Here is a 19,412-nt window from a genome sequence, read left to right as displayed (position 1 = left end):
AGCGATCCCTAAGGTGAAGAACTTGGGCGAATATAACCTTTATCCAGTAACTCCTTAATCTGCTTCTTAATCTGCACCAAATCCTTTGCGGGCATCCTATATGGTCTCTTAGATATTGGCCCTGTGCCTGGCAAAAGCTCAATCAAAAACTCAATATCTCTATCCGGTGGCATGCCTGGCAACTCTTCTGGAAAAACATCAGGGAAATCCTGCACGACTGGTACTTCTTCTTGCACAACTCCTGTTAGGCAATATACTTGAGTCCTTTTTGGCACATGCCGGGATACATACTTGATCCTTCTTCCTTCTGGGGTGGTAAGCAAAATTGACTTACTGGCACATTCAATGTTCCCTTCATACTTCGATAACCAATCCATGCCTAATATCACATCCAATCCTTGAGATTCCAATACTATTAGGTCCGAGGGGAAAACATAGTTACCAATCCTTAATGGTAACTGATCACACCATAGAGTAGCCATATACTCTGCTCCAGGTGAGGTTACTAACATGGGTGACCTAAGGGCTTGGGTTGGCAGTTTATACTTATCCACAAATCCCCTTGATATGTATGAATGCGATGCACCAGTATCAAAAAGAACGAGTGCAGTAAATGACTTAACCAAAAACTTACCTATTACTGCATCGGGCTGGGCTTAAACTTCCTCCACATTTACGTGGTTCACCTGTCCCCTATTGAAAGGGTTCGGCTTCTTCCCAGAGATTCCATTGCCATTTCCATTTTGGGCTTCATGACATTCATTGGCATAATGTCCGGTCTTCTGGTACTTAAAGCAAGTGACTTGGCTCAGGTCTCTCTTGGCTGGGGTTGATGGTTTGGTGTGATTCTGGCCGTTACCTCCTCCATTCCCATTACCATTCTTGCTGCCATTGTGATTGTGCGAGCTACCTCCTCCATGGGTATGCTGAAAATGTCCTCCTGGCCTAGGGGTAAATCATGGCTTCTGCTGAGCTCCAGAATTGTACTTCCCTTGTCCATACTTCCTCTTGCGGCTCTCAATTTGCTGCTGCTTCCCTTCAATCATGAGAGCACGATCTACCAACTCCTGGTAGTTGTCGAAGGTGGCTACCATCAACTGCATGCTCAACAGGTCATCCAGTCCTTCCAGAAACTTCTCCTGCTTAGCTGCGTCCGTAGCAACGTCATCTGGGGCATAACGTGCTAGCTTACTAAAGTCCTCCACATATTGGCCAATTGTCTGTCCTCCTTGGCGCAAGTTGCGAAACTCTCGCTTCTTTAGGGCCATAGCTCCTGCTAAAACATGGGCAGTACGGAAAGCCTGCTGGAACTTGTCCCATGTGATAGTGTCGACAGGGAAAGTGGCTGTGAAATTCTCCCACCATGATGCTGCGGGTCCTTCAGGCTGGTGTGTGGCAAACTTCACCTTTTCTGCATCTGTGCATCCTGCCATGGTCAACTCCCTTGCTGTCTTGTGGAGCCAATCATCTGCTACTATCGGCTCGGTGCTACTAGAAAACACCGGCAGATTCAGCCTAAGAAAACGGGCTAAGTGATCAACAGGTGGTGGTGGTGGTGGGTTGTTGTTGTTGTTCCCCTGATTCTGATTTTGGACTAGCAACTGCATCAATGTGTTCTGCTGCTGGATCAACTGGGTGAGCTCCAGTGGGAAGGTAAATCTGGGGTCATGTCTTGGAGGCATCTGAGGGTTTAGAAAAGATGAGATTTAAGAGTAGAGAGGGGTCTAGAGAGAAACACTATCCATATGCACATGAGACAAAAGCAAACAATTCACTTCATTCAATCAAACAAAGGGCATGCAATCGATCTAACTATCGCAAAAGTGCTCAGACTACTATAATTACATGGTGGCTACTAGTACTGTTGGGGTGGTCTTCTAGAAATATTCTTCGGTTGCAGACTCCATGATATATGCTCCAGCTTCATCAACATAGTCATCATCGCTATCATCTGGATCCGAGTCGGTGTCGTCGATGATGATGTAGTCTTCCGGGCGAATCTCCTTGGGTTCTTTGTCTTCTTCTACTGGCGTAGGGCCTCCCATAAATATTCTGATCTTCATTGTTAGGTCGGCATTCTTATCCACTAGTACTTCGATTTCCTCTTCATAATCTTCATGTGTAGCTTTGAGTTCTTCCTCTAGTTCCTTGATTCTTGTCCTCGCCTTGTTCAGATCTATCATGTTGGCGCACATCTGGTTCTCCTGACGTCAAATGTGCTGGTTTAACTCCTGGATAAAAGCTGCAATTGATCTATCCTTCCTGGTGCTGATCATCTCCCAGTGCTCATCTTGGCGCCCACAAATCTGGTAGATAGTATCCTTGAGATCATTGTGGTAAACTTCTCCAATGCGTCCCATGGCGATGTGAGATGCCATGCTCTTTCCTAGACTCCAGGTTGGTGCATCAAAAGAAAACTCTATGGGCTTAGTGACTGGCATGAACGTCCTTCCTGGAACTTGAACTTGAATCATCCAGCGCTCTTCTTCAGGTAATGTGGCGTTGTAGGTTGCAGTGAAGCTTGGTACTCCTATGTTCAGGTATCTTGTGACTTCCTTCAAATGACGTCCAAAGGGTGTATCTTCATCCGGTTGCGTGAACTTGTTCCTTGCATCCGCCATCCTAAAAGACTAGAAAAGATAAGAGGTCAGAATGAGAAGAGTGAGTAGTCATCTAGGGCTTTAGCTTAGTGGTCGTGTCCTACAGTCAGCATGTGCTCTGATACCATCTTGTAGCGATCAGACCTCAAACGGTCCAATCTCTGTGCTCAGGTGTCATCCCTGGATCAGTAATGCTGACACCACACAGTACTTGAAGGATTTATAACAGAGTAGCAATCACACACTTATTACATCGAGAGTCTCAAAAGAGAACTTATTACAATAATAATGGCTTAAGGCCATCTAATAACGATAACAGCGGAAGGCTTAAAAGATAAGTGAGTCCATCAACTCCAACGGCATCACTAAGTATAGAACCACGACCTAAAAGCACCTTACTCGTCGTCTGAAAAGTCTGCAACAAGAACGTTGCAGCCCGAAACAGGTCAGCACATGGAATATGCTGGCAATGCAACACATAGAGAACAAAGAAAGAAAATAGGCTATACTATATGCATATTTGGCTGGTGGAAAGCTCTATGGTTATAGTTTTGCGTAAAGCCAATTTTTCCCTACTGCAAAGGAATAAATTTTATTTAACTATCATGGTAGTTGTTAAACATTGAGAATGGTTGACAGCATTCTCAATCCCAATTAAGCATCATCATTAAGAAACAAACAAATTAATTAGAGTAGCATGATGAGATTCACATGATAATCCAAGTACTAGATACTCAAGATGTCCATAACCGGGGACACGGCTAACCATGATTAGTTTATACACTCTGCAGAGGTTTGCGCACTTTTCCCCACAAGACTCGATCTCCTCCGTTGGTTTTCTCGCGCTGCATGGTGTTTGAGAAACGGATGACCGAGACATAGTCTTTCAGAAGCGCTAGCACCTTACGGTGGGTAGACCGTACCACCTACATCCCCTACATTTGCTAGTCTACCACTGTAAGAGTTCGCACGACTTAGTCAACTATGCTAGAGCCCATAGTAGCTTGTGGCTGCACACGGACGTTTCTAGCATGAATAATCTCATGATCCCTTTGAGCCTGGGTGGCGGTCTGAAGAAAAACAGGCAATCGCTGGAATACCCAGGTGCCTCAATCCACCTAGATGTGTATTTAAGTTGCCACCTTAGATAAACCCTTAATTTAACAAACTCACATCTGTCATGGAGTTCACTCACCCAAACCACGTCTACTGGCATAGCATGGCAAAATAAGCAAACGTAGAAGTAACTCCCAAAGGTTTGATAATAACAGGTAATAGGTACTATCTAATCTACTTCCCAAACCCACAATTTAATTAGATCCTAGTCAATGCAATGTGTGAGGATTGATCTAATGCAATAAAACTGGGTAGTAGGAAGGTATGATCAAAGTGTTACTTGCCTTGCTGATGATCCGCAAAACCTAGCGATTCAAAGTAGCAAAAGAAGCACTCCGGGTACTCTATCGCAAACAAACAATCATACAATAAGTACTCATCTAATGCACAGGTAAAACTCGAATAAGAGATCTAACCAGATAGTTCAATTTAAGAACTCCAGTTGGCAAAAAGCATCAAATCGAACGAAGCAACGAAAGACAAACAGCAAAAGAAACATGCTTCATTTACTATTCTGGATCTAGGTCAAATTTTACTAAGGCAAAAACTTGTTTGAGCTGGTTAAATGGAGAGAGGGTTTCGAGACGAAACTCCAGGCACTTGAATCGCCTGATTCTGACAAACGAGCGAAAAGATAAACTAAAACGAACATCGGATCAGAAATCACAATCAGAAAATCGCGGATTTAATCCGAGAAAAAGAAAAACGACGAACAAGTTAACGAACAAACGTTCGTTAACATGAACTAAACGATGAATGTGTTCGTTAAAACGAACGGACGAGTGAACGCTCGCTAAATAAATAAACCGGAGAAAAACTGATCTATTTAAGAAACGAAAACAAGGGTTTTTCAAAAAAAACGAAACGACTTTTCTAAAAAAAGGGGCAGCGGCTACCTCGGCCCGGGGCTCCGGCGAGGCTCTGGCGGGCGGCGGGTGGTGCGGGGCAGCGGGGCGGCAGCTCCGACGTGGCGGCGGGGCGGCAGGCGGCGTGGGCGGCGGCGTGTGGAGGCGGCGTGGGCGCGGGCGGCGTGCGGCGGCGGCGCTGGAGGCGTGGGAGGCGGCGGCTGGTGTGGGGCTGCAGGGGGGCGGCGGCGGGGTTATAAAGAGGGGGGCGGCGACTTGGGGGAGGGGTCAGCCTCGGGAGGCGGGTCCTCCCCGGACTCGGGCGACGGCGGCGGTCGGGACTCCTGTCCTGACCCGGCAGGGGCGGCGGCGGCTGGCTGGGCCGGCCTGCTCGGCTGGGCCCTTGGCCCAGTCGGGCGCAGGGTCTCTTTTTTTAAAACAATTTCGCTGTGACAAAAAAATTCTAGAAAAATAAATAAAATTTTAAAAATGCCAAAACAAATTTTCACGGTCTAAATAAAATATTTACAACAGGATAAACATTTTCTTGGCCCTAAATGCAATTTTTGAAAACGTGCAATTTTTCCTAAATTCAAATAAAATAGCAAATAAAACCAAAATAAAATCTTATTTGATTTTTTATTAAATCCCCAATTTCTATATTTTGGGAAAGTCATTTTATTCCCACTCTCATAATTTTTTTATAGTAGAAATAATTGAAGATAAAATAAATAAAATCAAATGATCCTATTTTCAAAATTTGAGAAAACTCAAATATGAAAATAACGAAATCCCCAACTCTCTTTGAGGGTCCTTGAGTTGCGTGAAATTTCTAGGATCAACCAAATGCGATAAAATATGATATGCAATGATGATCTATTGTATAACATTCCAAATTGAAAATTTGGGATGTTACAGACCAACTTAGGCCAAAAGCCTAAGCTTGGGGGAATTCCAGCTTAGTCCAATGCACGTGCACTATTATTATTTTCCACACCGTTCGGTCATGCAAGTGAATGGCAATAATGATGATTATATGATGAACTGATTGAGATGAGAAAAACTGGTATGAACTCGACCTCTCTTGTTTTTGTAAATATGATTAGTTCATCGTTCCTGATCCAGCCTATTATGAAAGAAACATGTTTGCAATGACAATTAGATATTGTAGTTCCTCGTGCCATGCTTAATTAGCTAGGAGTTTATAATGGTTTACCTTGCGTGCCAACATGCTATTAAAATGGTTGTGATGTGGTATGATAGGGTGGTATCCTCCTTTGAACGATTCGAGTGGCTTGACTTGGCGCATGTTCACGCATGTAGTTGAAACAAAATCAACATAGCCTCTACAATATTTATGTTCATGGTGCATTATATCCTACTCATGCTTGCATTCGGTGTTGATTAATTTTAATACATGTTCATGACTGTTGTCGCTCTCTAGCTAGTCACTTCCTAGTCTCTTTCGAGCCTTCACTTGTACTAAGCGGGAATACTGCTTGTGCATCCAATTCCATAAACCCCAAAGTTATTCCATATGAGTCCACCATACCTTCCTATATACGGTATCTACCTGTCGTTCTTAGTAAATTTGGATGTGCCAAACTCTAAACCTTCAAATAAACATTCTATTTTGTATGCTCGAATAGCTCATGTATCAACTAGGGTTGTCTGTATCCTCTATGCTAGGCGGGTTATTCTCAAGGGGAGTGGACTCCACTCCTCATTCATGATAAAATGGCTGGTCACCGGGATGCCCAGTCCCATGCTCAAATCAAATCAAAATAATTTCAAACAAAACTCCCCCAGGATTGTTGTTAGTTCGAGGCACCCGTTGTTTCGGGCAAGCCATGGATTGATGCTTGTTGGTGGTGGGGGAGTATAAACTTTACCATTCTGCTTGGGAACCGCCTATAATGTGTGTAGCATGGAAGATATCGAGATCTCTCGGTTGTTATGTTGACAACGAAAGTATACCGCTCAAAATATTATTCATCTCTATTTCAAAACCGAGCTCTTGCACCTCTACAAATCCTTGCTTCCCTCTGCGAAGGGCCTATCTATTTACTTTTATGTTGAGTCATCATCCTCTTATTAAAAAGCACTAGTTGGAGAGCACCGCTGTCATTTGCATCCATTACTATTAGTTTACATTGAGTATGACCGTGATTGGATCTCTTTTACCATGAATTACAATGTCTAGTCAGTCCTTGATCTTTAAAGGTGCTCTGCATTTATGTTTTGCGGTCTCAGAAAGGGCTAGCAAGATACCATCTTGTTATATCATATTATGATTGTTTTGGGAAAGTGTTGTCATCCGAGATTTATTATTATTGCTCGCTAGTTGATTATGCCATTGATATGAGTAAAAATGAGACCTAAATTTTATTGTGAATATGGTTAGTTCATAATCTTTGCTGAAAACTTGAATGTTGGCTTTAAATATTTACAGCAACAAGAGAAAACAGAGTTTGTAAAAGTATTTCTTTACCACTTTCAGTTTATCAACTGAATTGTTTGAGGACAAGCAAAGGTTTAAGCTTGAGGGAGTTGATACGTACGTCTTCGTCGTATCTACTTTTCCAAACACTTTTTCCCTTGTTTTGGACTCTAACTTTCATGATTCGAACGGAACTAACCCGAACTGATGTTGTTTTCAGTAGAATTGCCATGGTGTTATTTTTGTGCAGAAATAAAAGTTCTTGGAATGACCTGAAAATCAACGGATATTATTTTTGGAATATATAAAAATACTGGAATAAGAATCCACGTCAGGGGGCCCACACCCTGTCCATGAGGGTGGGGGCGCGCCTACCCCCTGGGCACGCCCCCTGCCTCGTGGGCCCCCTGACGCTCCACCGACCTAAACTCCAACTCCATATATTCGTGTTCGGGGAGAAAAAAATCAGAGAGAAGGATTCATCGCGTTTTACGATACGAAGCCGCCGCCAAGCCCTAAACTCTCTCGGGGGGCTGGTCTGGAGTCCGTTCGGGGCTCCGGAGAGGGGAATCCGTCGCCATCGCCATCATCAACCTTCCTCCATCACCAATTTCATGATGCTCAGTGTCGTGCGTCAGTAATTCCATCGTAGGCTTGTGGACGGTGATGGGTTGGATGAGATTTATCATGTAATCGAGTTAGTTTTATTAGGGTTTGATCCCTAGTATCCACTATGTTCTAAGATTGATGTTGTTATGACTTTGCTATGCTTAATGCTTGTCACTAGGGCCCGAGTGCCATGATTTCAGATCTGAACCTATTATGTTTTCATGAATATATGTGAGTTCTTGATCCTATCTTGCAAGTCTATAGTCACCTATTATGTGTTATGAACCGTTAACCCTGAAGTGACAATAATCGGGATACTTACCGGTGATGACCGTAGTTTGAGGAGTTCATGTATTCACTATGTGTTAATGCTTTAGTCTAGTACTCTATTAAAAGGAGGCCTTAATATCTCTTAGTTTCCAATAGGACCCCGCTGCCACGGGAGGGTAGGACAAAAGATGTCATTGATGACCCACAAGTATAGGGGATCTATCGTAGTCCTTTCGATAAGTAAGAGTGTCGAACCCAACGAGGAGCAGAAGGAAATGATAAGCGGGTTTCAGCAAGGTATTCTCTGCAAGCACTGAAATTATCGATAACAGATAGTTTTGTGATAAGGTAATTGGTAACAAGTAGCAAGTAATAAAAGTAAATAAGGTACAACAAGATGGCCCAATCCTTTTTGTAGCAAAGGACAAGCCTGGAGAAACTCTTATATGAAGGAAAGCGCTGCCGAGGACACATGGGAATTATCGTCAAGCTAGTTTTCATCACGTTCATATGATTCACGTTCGGTACTTTGATAATCTGATATGTGCGTTGACCGGTGCTTGGGTACTGTCCTTACTTGGACAAGTATCCCACTTATGATTAACCCCCATTGCAAGCATCCGCAACTACAACAGAAGTATTAACGTGAACCTAACCATAGCATGAAACATATGGATCCAAATCAGCCCCTTACGAAGCAACGCATAAACTAGGGTTTAAGCTTCTGTCACTCTAGTAACCCATCATCTACTTATTACTTCCCAATGCCTCCCTCTAGGCCCAAACAATGGTGAAGTGTCATGTAGTCGACGTTCACATGACACCACTAGAGGGATGACAACATACATCTCATCAAAATATCGAACGAATACCAAATTCACATGACTACTAATAGCAAGACTTCTCCCATGTCCTCAGGAACAAACGTAACTACTCACAAAGCATATTCATGTTCATAACCAGAGGGGTATTAATATGCATAATGGATCTGAACATATGATCTTCCACCAAGTAAACCAACTAGCATCAACTACAAGTAGTAATCAACACTACTAGCAACCCACAGGTACAAATCTGAGGTTTGGATACAAAGATTGGATATGAGAGATGAACTAGGGTTTGAGATGAGATGGTGCTGGTGAAGATGTTGACGGAGATTGACCCCCTCCCGATGAGAGGATCGTTGGTGATGACGATGGTGATGATTTACCCCTCCCGGGGGAAGTTTTACCAGCAGAACAGCTCCGCCGAAGCCCTAGATTTGTTCCGCCAAGGTTCCACCTCGTGGTGGCGGAGTCTCGTCCCGAAAGCTTGCTTATGAATTTTTCCTCAATGAAAGACTCCATATAGCAGAAGATGGGCATCGGAGGGCCACCAGGGGGCCCACGAGGTAGGGGGCGCACCCAGTGGGGTAGGGCGCGCCCCCCACCCTCGTGGCCAGGGTGTGGCCCCCCTCTGGAACTTCTTGCGCTCAGTATTTTTTATATATTCTGGAAATAGCTTCCGTGAAGTTTCAGGACTTTTGGAGCTGTGCAGAATAGGTCTCCAATATTTGCTCCTTTTCTAGCCCAGAATCCCAGCTGTCGGCATTCTCCCTCTTCATGTAAACCTTGTAAAATAAGAGATAATAGGCATAAGTATTGTGACATAATGTGTAATAACAGCCCATAATACAATAAATATTGATATAAAAGCATGATGCAAAAGGGATGTATCAACTCCCCCAAGCTTAGACCTCGCTTGTCCTCAAGCGAAAGCCGAAATCGAAAAATATGTCCACATGTTTAGTGATAGAGGTGTCGATAAAAATAAAATACGGACATGAGGGCATCATGATCATTCTTAGAACAGCAATATATATATATATATATATATATATATATATTTGTTGGGTAACGTAGTAATTTCAAAATTTTCCTACGCCACACAAGATCATGGTGATGCATAGCAACGAGGGGAGAGTGTGATCTACATACCCTTGTAGATCGACAAAGGAAGCGTTTGGTTGATGTAGTCGTACGTCTTCACGGCCCGACCGATCAAGCACCGAAACTACGGCACCCCCGAGTTTTAGCACACGTTCAGCTCGATGACGATCCCCGGACTCCGATCCAGCAAAGTGTCGCGGAAGAGTTCCGTCAGCACGACGGCATCGTGACGATCTTGATGTACTACTGTCGCAGGGCTTCGCCTAAGCACCGCTACAATAGTATCGAGGACTATGGTGGCAGGGGGCGCCGCACACGGGTAAGAATAAGATCATGTGGATCAACTTGTGTGTCTCTGGGGTTCCCCTGCCTCCGTATATAAAGGATCAAAGGGGGGGTGCGGCCGGCCTAGGAGAGGCGCGCCAGGAGGAGTCCTACTCCCTCTGGGAGTAGGATTCCCCCCCCCAATCCTAGTTGGAATAGGATTCGCGGAGGGGGGAAAAGAGAGAGGGGGGCCGGCCCCCTCTCCTTGTCTTATTCGGACCAAGGGAGGGGAGGGGCGCGCGGCCCATCTTGGGCTGCCCCTTCTCTTTACCACTAAGGCCCATATAGCTCCCGGGGGGTTCCGGTAACCTCCCGGTACTCCGGTAAAATCCCGATTTCACCCGGAACACTTCTGATATCCAAACATAGGCTTCCAATATATCAATCTTTATGTCTCGACCATTTCGAGACTCCTCGTCATGTTCGTGATCACATCCGGGACTCCGAACAACCTTCGGTACATCAAAACGTATAAACTCATAATATAACTATCATCGAAACCTTAAGCGTGCGGACCCTACGGGTTCGAGAACAATGTAGACATGACCGAGACACGTCTCCGATCAATAACCAATAGCGGGACCTGGATGCCCATATTGGCTCCTACATATTCTACGAAGATCTTTATCGGCCAGACCGCATAACAACATACGTTGTTCCCTTTGTCATCGATATGTTACTTGCCCGAGATTCGATCGTCGGTATCCAATACCTAGTTCAATCTCATTACCGGCAAGTCTCTTTACTCGTTCCGTAATACATCATCTCGCAACTAACTCATTAGTTGCATTGCTTGCAAGGCTTAAGTGATGTGCATTACCGAGAGGGCCCAGAGATACCTCTCCGACGATCGGAGTGACAAATCCTAATCTCGAAATACGTCAACCCAACATGTACCTTTGGAGACACCTGTAGAGCACCTTTATAATCACCCAGTTACGTTGTGACATTTGGTAGCACACAAAGTGTTCCTTCGGCACACGGGAGTTACATAATCTCATAGTCATAGGAACATGTATAAGTCATGAAGAAAGCAATAGCAACATACTAAACGATCAGGTGCTAAGCTAATGGAATGGGTCATGTCAATCAGATCATTCAACTAATGATGTGATCCCGTTAATCAAATGACAACTCTTTGTCCATGGTTAGGAAACATAACCATCTTTGATTAACGATCTAGTCAAGTAGAGGCATACTAGTGACACTCTGTTTGTCTATGTATTCACACATGTATTATGTTTCCGGTTAATACAATTCTAGCATGAATAATAAACCTTTATCATGATATAAGGAAATAAATAATAACTTTATTATTGCCTCTAGGGCATATTTCCTTCAGTCTCCCACTTGCACTAGAGTCAATAATCTAGATTACATAGTAATGATTCTAACACCCATGGAGCTTTGGTGCTGATCATGTTTTGCTCGTGGAAGAGGCTTACTCAACGGGTCTGCTACATTCAGCTCCGTATGTATCTTGCAAATCTCTATGTCTCCCACCTGGACTAGATCCCGGATGGAATTGAAGCGTCTCTTGATGTGTTTGGTCCTCTTGTGAAATCTGGATTCCTTTGCCAAGGCAATTGCACCAGTATTGTCACAAAAGATTTTCATTGGACCCGATGCACTAGGTATGACACCTAGATCAGATATGAACTCCTTCATCCAGACTCCTTCGTTTGCTGCTTCCGAAGCAGCTATGTACTCCGCTTCACATGTAGATCCCGCCACGACGCTTTGTTTAGAACTACACCAACTGACAGCTCCATCGTTTAATGTAAATACGTATCCGGTTTGCGATTTAGAATCGTCCGGATCAGTGTCGAAGCTTGCATCAACGTAACCGTTTACGATGAGCTCTTTGTCACCTCCATATACGAGAAACATATCCTTAGTCATTTTCAGGTATTTCAGGATGTTCTTGACCGTTGTCCAGTGATCCACTCCTGGATTACTTTGGTACCTCCCTGCTAAACTTATAGCAAGGCACACATCAGGTCTGGTACAGAGCATTGCATACATGATAGAGCCTATGGCTGAAGCATAGGGAACATCTTTCATTTTCTCTCTATCTTCTGCAGTGGTCGGGCATTGAGTCTGACTCAACTTTACACCTTGTAACACAGGCAAGAACCCTTTCTTTGCTTGATCCATTTTGAACTTCTTCAAAATCTTGTCAAGGTATGTGCTTTGTGAAAGTCCAATTAAGCGTCTTGATCTATCTCTATAGATCTTTATGCCTAATATGTAAGTAGCTTCACCGAGGTCTTTCATTCAAAAACTCTTATTCAAGTATCCCTTTATGCTGTCCAGAAATTCTATATTATTTCCAATTAGTAATATGTCATCCACATATAATATCATAAATGCTACAGAGCTCCCACTCACTTTCTTGTAAATACAGGCTTCTCCGAAAGTCTGTATAAAATGCTTTGATCACACTATCAAAGCATTTATTCCAACTCCGAGAGGCTTGCACCAGTCCATAAATGGATCGCTGGAGCTTGCACACTTTATTAGCTCCCTTTGGATCGACAAAACCTTCCGGTTGCATCATATACAACTCTTCTTCCAGAAATCCATTCAGGAATGCAGTTTGGACATCCATCTGCCAAATTTCATAATCATAAAATGCAGAAATTGCTAACATGATTCGGACAGACTTAAGCATCGCTACGGGTGAGAAGGTCTCATTGTAGTCAACTCCTTGAACTTGTCGAAAACCTTTTGCGACAAGTCGAGCTTTGTAGACAGTAATATTACCGTCAGTGTCAGTCTTCTTCTTGAAGATCCATTTATTCTCAATTGCTTGCCGATCATCGGGCAAGTCAACCAAAGTCCATACTTTGTTCTCATACATGGATCCCATCTCAGATCTCATGGCTTCAAGCCATTTTGCGGAATCTGGGCTCGCCATCGCTTCTTCATAGTTCGTAGGTTCATCATGATCTAGCAGCATGATTTCCAGAACAGGATTACCGTACCACTCTGGCGCGGATCTCTCTCTGGTTGATCTACGAGGTTCAGTAGTATCTTGTCCTGAAGTTTCATGATCAGTATCATTAGCTTCCTCACTAATTGGGGTAGGTGTCGCAGAAACAGTTTTCTGTGATGTACTACTTTCCAATAAGGGAGTAGGTACAGTTACCTCATCAAGTTCTACTTTCCTCCCACTCACATCTTTCGAGAGAAACTCTTTCTCTAGAAAGTTTCCGAATTTAGCAACAACAGTCTTGCCTTCGGACCTGTGATAGAAGGTGTATCCAATAGTTTCCTTTGGATATCCTATGAAGACACATTTCTCCGATTTGGGTTCGAGCTTATCAGGTTGAAGCTTTTTCACATAAGCATCGCAGCCCCAAACTTTCAGAAACGACAACTTTGGTTTCTTGCCAAACCATAGTTCATAAGGCGTCGTCTCAACGGATTTTGATGGTGCCCTATTTAACGTGAATGCGGCCGTCTCTAAAGCATAACCCCAAAATGATAACGGTAAATCAGTAAGAGACATCATAGATCACACCATATCTAGTAAAGTACGATTACGACGTTCGGACACACCATTACGCTGTGGTGTTCCGGGTGGCGTGAGTTGCGAAACTATTCCGCATTGTTTCAAATGTACACCAAACTCGTAACTCAAATATTCTCCTCCACGATCAGATCGTAGAAACTTTATTTTCTTGTTACGATGATTTTCAACTTCACTCTGAAATTCTTTGAACTTTTCAAATGTTTCAGACTTATGTTGCATTAAGTAGATATACCCATATCTGCTCAAATCATCTGTGAAGGTGAGAAAATAACGATATCCGCCACGAGCCTCAATATTCATCGGACCACATACATCTGTATGTATGATTACCAACAAATCTGTTGCTCTCTCCATAGTACCGGAGAACGGCGTTTTGGTCATCTTGCCCATGAGGCACGGTTCGCAAGTACCAAGTGATTCATAATCAAGTGGTTCCAAAAGTCCATCAGTATGGAGTTTCTTCATGCGCTTTACACCGATATGACCTAAACGGCAGTGCCACAAATAAATTGCACTACCATTATCAACTCTGCATCTTTTGGCTTGAACATTATGAATATGTGTGTTACTACTATCAAGATTCAACAAGAATAGACCACTCTTCAAGGGTGCATGACCATAAAAGATATTACTCATATAAATAGAACAACCATTATTCTCTAATTTAAATGAATAACCGTCTCGCATCAAACAAGATCCAGATATAATGTTCATGCTCAACACTGGCACCAAATAACAATTATTTAGGTCTAATACTAATCTCGAAGGTAGATGTAGAGGTAGCATGCCGACCGCGATCACATCGACTTTGGAACCGTTTCCCACGCGCATCGTCACCTCGTCCTTAGCCAATCTTCGCTTAATCCGTAGTCCCTGTTTTGAGTTGCAAATATTAGCAACAGACCAGTATCAAATACCCAGGTGCTACTGCGAGCATTAGTAAGGTACACATCAAAAACATGTATATCACATATACCTTTGTTCACCTTGCCATCCTTCTTATCCACCAAATACTTGGGGCAGTTCCGCTTCCAGTGACCAGTCTGCTTGCAGTACAAGCACTCAGTTTCAGGCTTAGGTCCAGACTTGTGTTTCTTCTCTTGAGCAGCAACTTGCTTGCTGTTCTTCTTGAAGTTCCCCTTCTTCTTCCCTTTGCCCTTTTTCTTGAAACTAGTGGTCTTGTTGACCATCAACACTTGATGCTCCTTTTTGATTTCTACCTCCGCAACTTTCAGCATTGCGAAGAGCTCGGGAATAGTCTTATTCATCCCTTGCATATTATAGTTCATCACGAAGCTCTTGTAGCTTGGTGCCAGTGATTGGAGAATTCTGTCAATGACGCAATCATCTGGAAGATTAACTCCCATCTGAATCAAGTGATTATTATACCCAGACATTTTGAGTATATGCTCACTGACAGAACTGTTCTCCTCCATCTTGCAGCTATAGAACTTATTGGAGACTTCATATCTCTCAATCCGGGCATTTGCTTGAAATATTAACTTCAACTCCTGGAACATCTCATATGCTCCATGACGTTCAAAACGTCGTTGAAGTCCCGATTCTAAGCCGTAAAGCATGGCACACTGAACTATCAAGTAGTCATCAGCTTTGCTCTGCCAGACGTTCATAACATCTGGTGTTGCTCCTGCAGCAGGCCTGGCACCCAGCGGTGCTTCCAGGACGTAATTCTTCTATGCAGCAATGAGGATAATCCTCAAGTTACGGACCTAGTCCGTGTAATTGCTACCATCATCTTTCAACTTTGCTTTCTCAAGGAACGCATTAAAATTCAACGGAACAACAGCACGGGCCATCTATCTACAATCAAATATACATGAGCAAGATACTATCAGGTACTAAGTTCATGATAAATTTAAGTTCAATTAGTCAAATTACTTAAAGAACTCCACTTAGATAGACATCCCTCTAATCCTCTAAGTGATCACGTGATCCAAATCAACTAAACCATGTCCGATCATCACATGAGATGGAGTAGTTTCATTGGTGAACATCACTATGTTGATCATATCTACTATATGATTCACGCTCGACCTTTCGGTCTCCGTGTTCCAAGGCCATATCTGTATATGCTTGGCTCGTCAAGTATAACCTGAGTATTCCGCGTGTGCAACTGTTTTGCACCCATTGTATTTGAACGTAGAGCCTATCACACCCGATCATCACGTGGTGTCTCAGCACGAAGAACTTTCGCAACGGTGCATACTCAGGGAGAACACTTCTTGATAATTTAGTTTGAGATCATCTTATAATGCTACCGTCAATCAAAGCGAGATAAGATGCATAAAAGATAAACATCACATGCAATCAATATAAGTGATATGATATGGCCATCATCATCTTGTGCCTGTGATCTCCATCTCCGAAGCACCGTCATGATCACCGGCGCGACACCTTGATCTCCATCGCAGCATCATTGTCATCTCGCCAATTTTATGCTTCCACGACTATCGCTACCGCTTAGTGATCAAGTAAAGCATTACAGCGCGATTGCATTGCATACAATAAAGCGACAACTATATGGCTCCTGCCAGTTGCCGATAACTCGGTTACAAAACATGATCATCTCATACAATAAAATTTAGTATCATGTCTTGACCATATCACATCACAACATGCCCTGCAAAAACAAGTTAGACGTCCTCTACTTTGTTTGATGCAAGTTTTACATGGCTGCTACGGGCTTAAGCAAGAACCAATCTTACCTACGCACAAAACCACAACGATAGTTTGTCAAGCTGATGCCGTTTTAACCTTCGCAAGGACCGGGTGTAGCCACACTCGGTTCAACTAAAGTTGGAGAAACGGTCACCCGCAAGCCACCTATGTGCAAAGCACGTCGGGAGAACCGGTCTCGCGTAAGCGTACGCGTAATGTCGGTCCGGGCCGCTTCATCCAACAATACCGCCGAACCAAATTATGACATGCTGGTAGGCAATATGACTTATATCGCCCACAACTCACTTGTGTTCTACTCGTGCACATAACATCAAACCATAAAACCTAGGCTCTGATACCGCTGTTGGGTAACGTAGTAATTTCAAAATTTTCCTACGCACACACAAGATCATGGTGATGCATAGCAACGAGGGGAGAGTGTGATCTACGTACCCTTGTAGATCGACAACGGAAGCGTTTGGTTGATGTAGTCGTACGTCTTCACGGCCCGAACGATCAAGCACCGAAACTACGGCACCTCCGAGTTTTAGCACACGTTCAGCTCGATGACGATCCCCGGACTCTGATCCAGCAAAGTGTCGGGGAAGAGTTCCGTCAGCACGACGGCGTGGTGACGATCTTGATGTACTACTGTCGCAGGGCTTCGCCTAAGCACCGCTACAATATTATCGAGGACTATGGTGGCAGGGGGCGCCGCACATGGCTAAGAATAAGATCACGTGGATCAACTTGTGTGTCTCTGGGGTTTCCCTGCCTCCGTATATAAAGAATCAAAGGGGGGGTGCGGCCGGCCTAGGAGAGGCGCGCCAGGAGGAGTCCTACTCCCTCTGGGAGTAGGATTCTCCCCCCCCCCAATCCTAGTTGGAATAGGATTCGCGGAGGGGGGAAAAGAGAGAGGGGGGCCGGCCCCCTCTCCTTGTCTTATTCGGACCAATGGAGGGGAGGGGCGCGCGGCCCATCTTGGGCTGCCCCTTCTATTTTCCACTAAGGCCCACTAAGGCCCATATAGCTCCCGGGGGGTTCCGGTAACCTCCCGGTACTCCGGTAAAATCCCGATTTCACCCGGAACACTTCCGATATCCAAACATAGGCTTCCAATATATCAATCTTTATGTCTCGACCATTTCGAGACTCCTCGTCATGTCCGTGATCACATCCGGGACTCCGAACAACCTTCGGTACATCAAAATGTATAAACTCATAATATAACTATCATCGAAACCTTAAGCGTGCGGACCCTACGGGTTCGAGAACAATGTAGACATGACCGAGACACGTCTCCGGTCAATAACCAATAGCGGGACCTGGATGCCCATATTGGCTCCTACATATTCTACGAAGATCTTTATTGGTCAGACCGCATAACAACATACGTTGTTCCCTTTGTCATCGGTATGTTACTTGCCCGAGATTCGATCGTCGGTATCCAATACCTAGTTCAATCTCGTTACCGGCAAGTCTCTTTACTCATTCCGTAATACATCATCTCGCAACTAACTCATTAGTTGCATTGCTTGCAAGGCTTAAGTGATGTGCATTACCGAGAGGGCCCAGAGATACCTCTCCGACGATCGGAGTGACAAATCCTAATCTCGAAATACGTCAACTCAACATGTACCTTTGGAGACACCTGTAGAGCACCTTTATAATCACCCAGTTACGTTGTGACGTTTGGTAGCACACAAAGTGTTCCTCCGGCACACGGGAGTTACATAATCTCATAGTCATAGGAACATGTATAAGTCATGAAGAAAGCAATAGCAACATACTAAACGATCAGGTGCTAAGCTAATGGAATGGGTCATGTCAATCAGATCATTCAACTAATGATGTGATCCCATTAATCAAATGACAACTCTTTGTCCATGGTTAGGAAACATAACCATCTTTGATTAACGAGCTAGTCAAGTAGAGGCATACTAGTGACACTCTGTTTGTCTATGTATTCACACATGTATTATGTTTCCGGTTAATACAATTCTAGCATGAATAATAAACCTTTATCATGATATAAGGAAATAAATAATAACTTTATTATTGCCTCTAGGGAATATTTCCTTCAATATTGTCATATGATCTCTTATGCTAAAGTAACAATTCTATCACAATTTCAAGTATGAATCATAAACTTCATTGAGAACCAACAAACTCTAATCTCAGTCATTGAGGCAATTGCAATTTATCATAACGTAGGAAAGAGTGAATATAAGAGCTTTTCAGCAAGTCCACATACTCAACCATCTTTTAGTCTTTCACAATTGCTAACACTCACGCAATATTTATGGGTATGAAGTTTTAATCGGACACAGAGAAAGATAGGGGCTTATAGTTTTGCCTCCCAACGTTTTACCTCAAGGGTAATGTCAACAATAATAGTTCATGATGACTCACATCCAATTAGCTATATATATATATATATATATATCAGGATCTTTCCAACATATTGTGCTTGCCAAAGGATAAAATGTAAAAAGGAAAGGTGAACATCACCATGACTCTTATGTAAGGTAGAAGATAAAAGTAAAAGATAGGCCCTTCGCAGAGGGAAGCAGAGGTTGTCATGCGCTTTTATAGTTGGATGCACAAAATCTTAATGTGAAAGAACATCACTTTATATTGCCACTTGTGATATGGACCTTTATTATGCAGTCTGTCGCTTTTATTTCTTCCATATCAGAAGATCGTATAAAGCTTATTTTCTCCCACACTAATAAGTCATACATATTTAGAGAGCAATTTTTATTGCTTTGCACGATGACAACTTACTTGAAGGATCTTACTCAATCCATAGGTAGATATGGTGGACTCTCATGGCAAAATTGGGTTTAGGGATATTTGGAAGCACAAGTAGTATCTCTACTTGGTGCAAATAAATTGGCTAGCATGAGAGGGAAAGGCAAGCTCAACATGTTGGATGATCCATGACAATATAATTCATCTCGGATGGAAGAAAACATAACCCATTACGTTTTCTTCCTTGTCCAACGTCAACTCTTAGCATGTCATACTTTAATGAGTGCTCACAATCATAAAAGATGTCCA

This window comes from Triticum aestivum, chromosome 4A (genome assembly GCF_018294505.1).
Source record: "Triticum aestivum cultivar Chinese Spring chromosome 4A, IWGSC CS RefSeq v2.1, whole genome shotgun sequence".
Taxonomy (NCBI): domain Eukaryota; kingdom Viridiplantae; phylum Streptophyta; class Magnoliopsida; order Poales; family Poaceae; genus Triticum; species Triticum aestivum.
Note: the sequence above shows the minus strand (reverse complement) of the source record.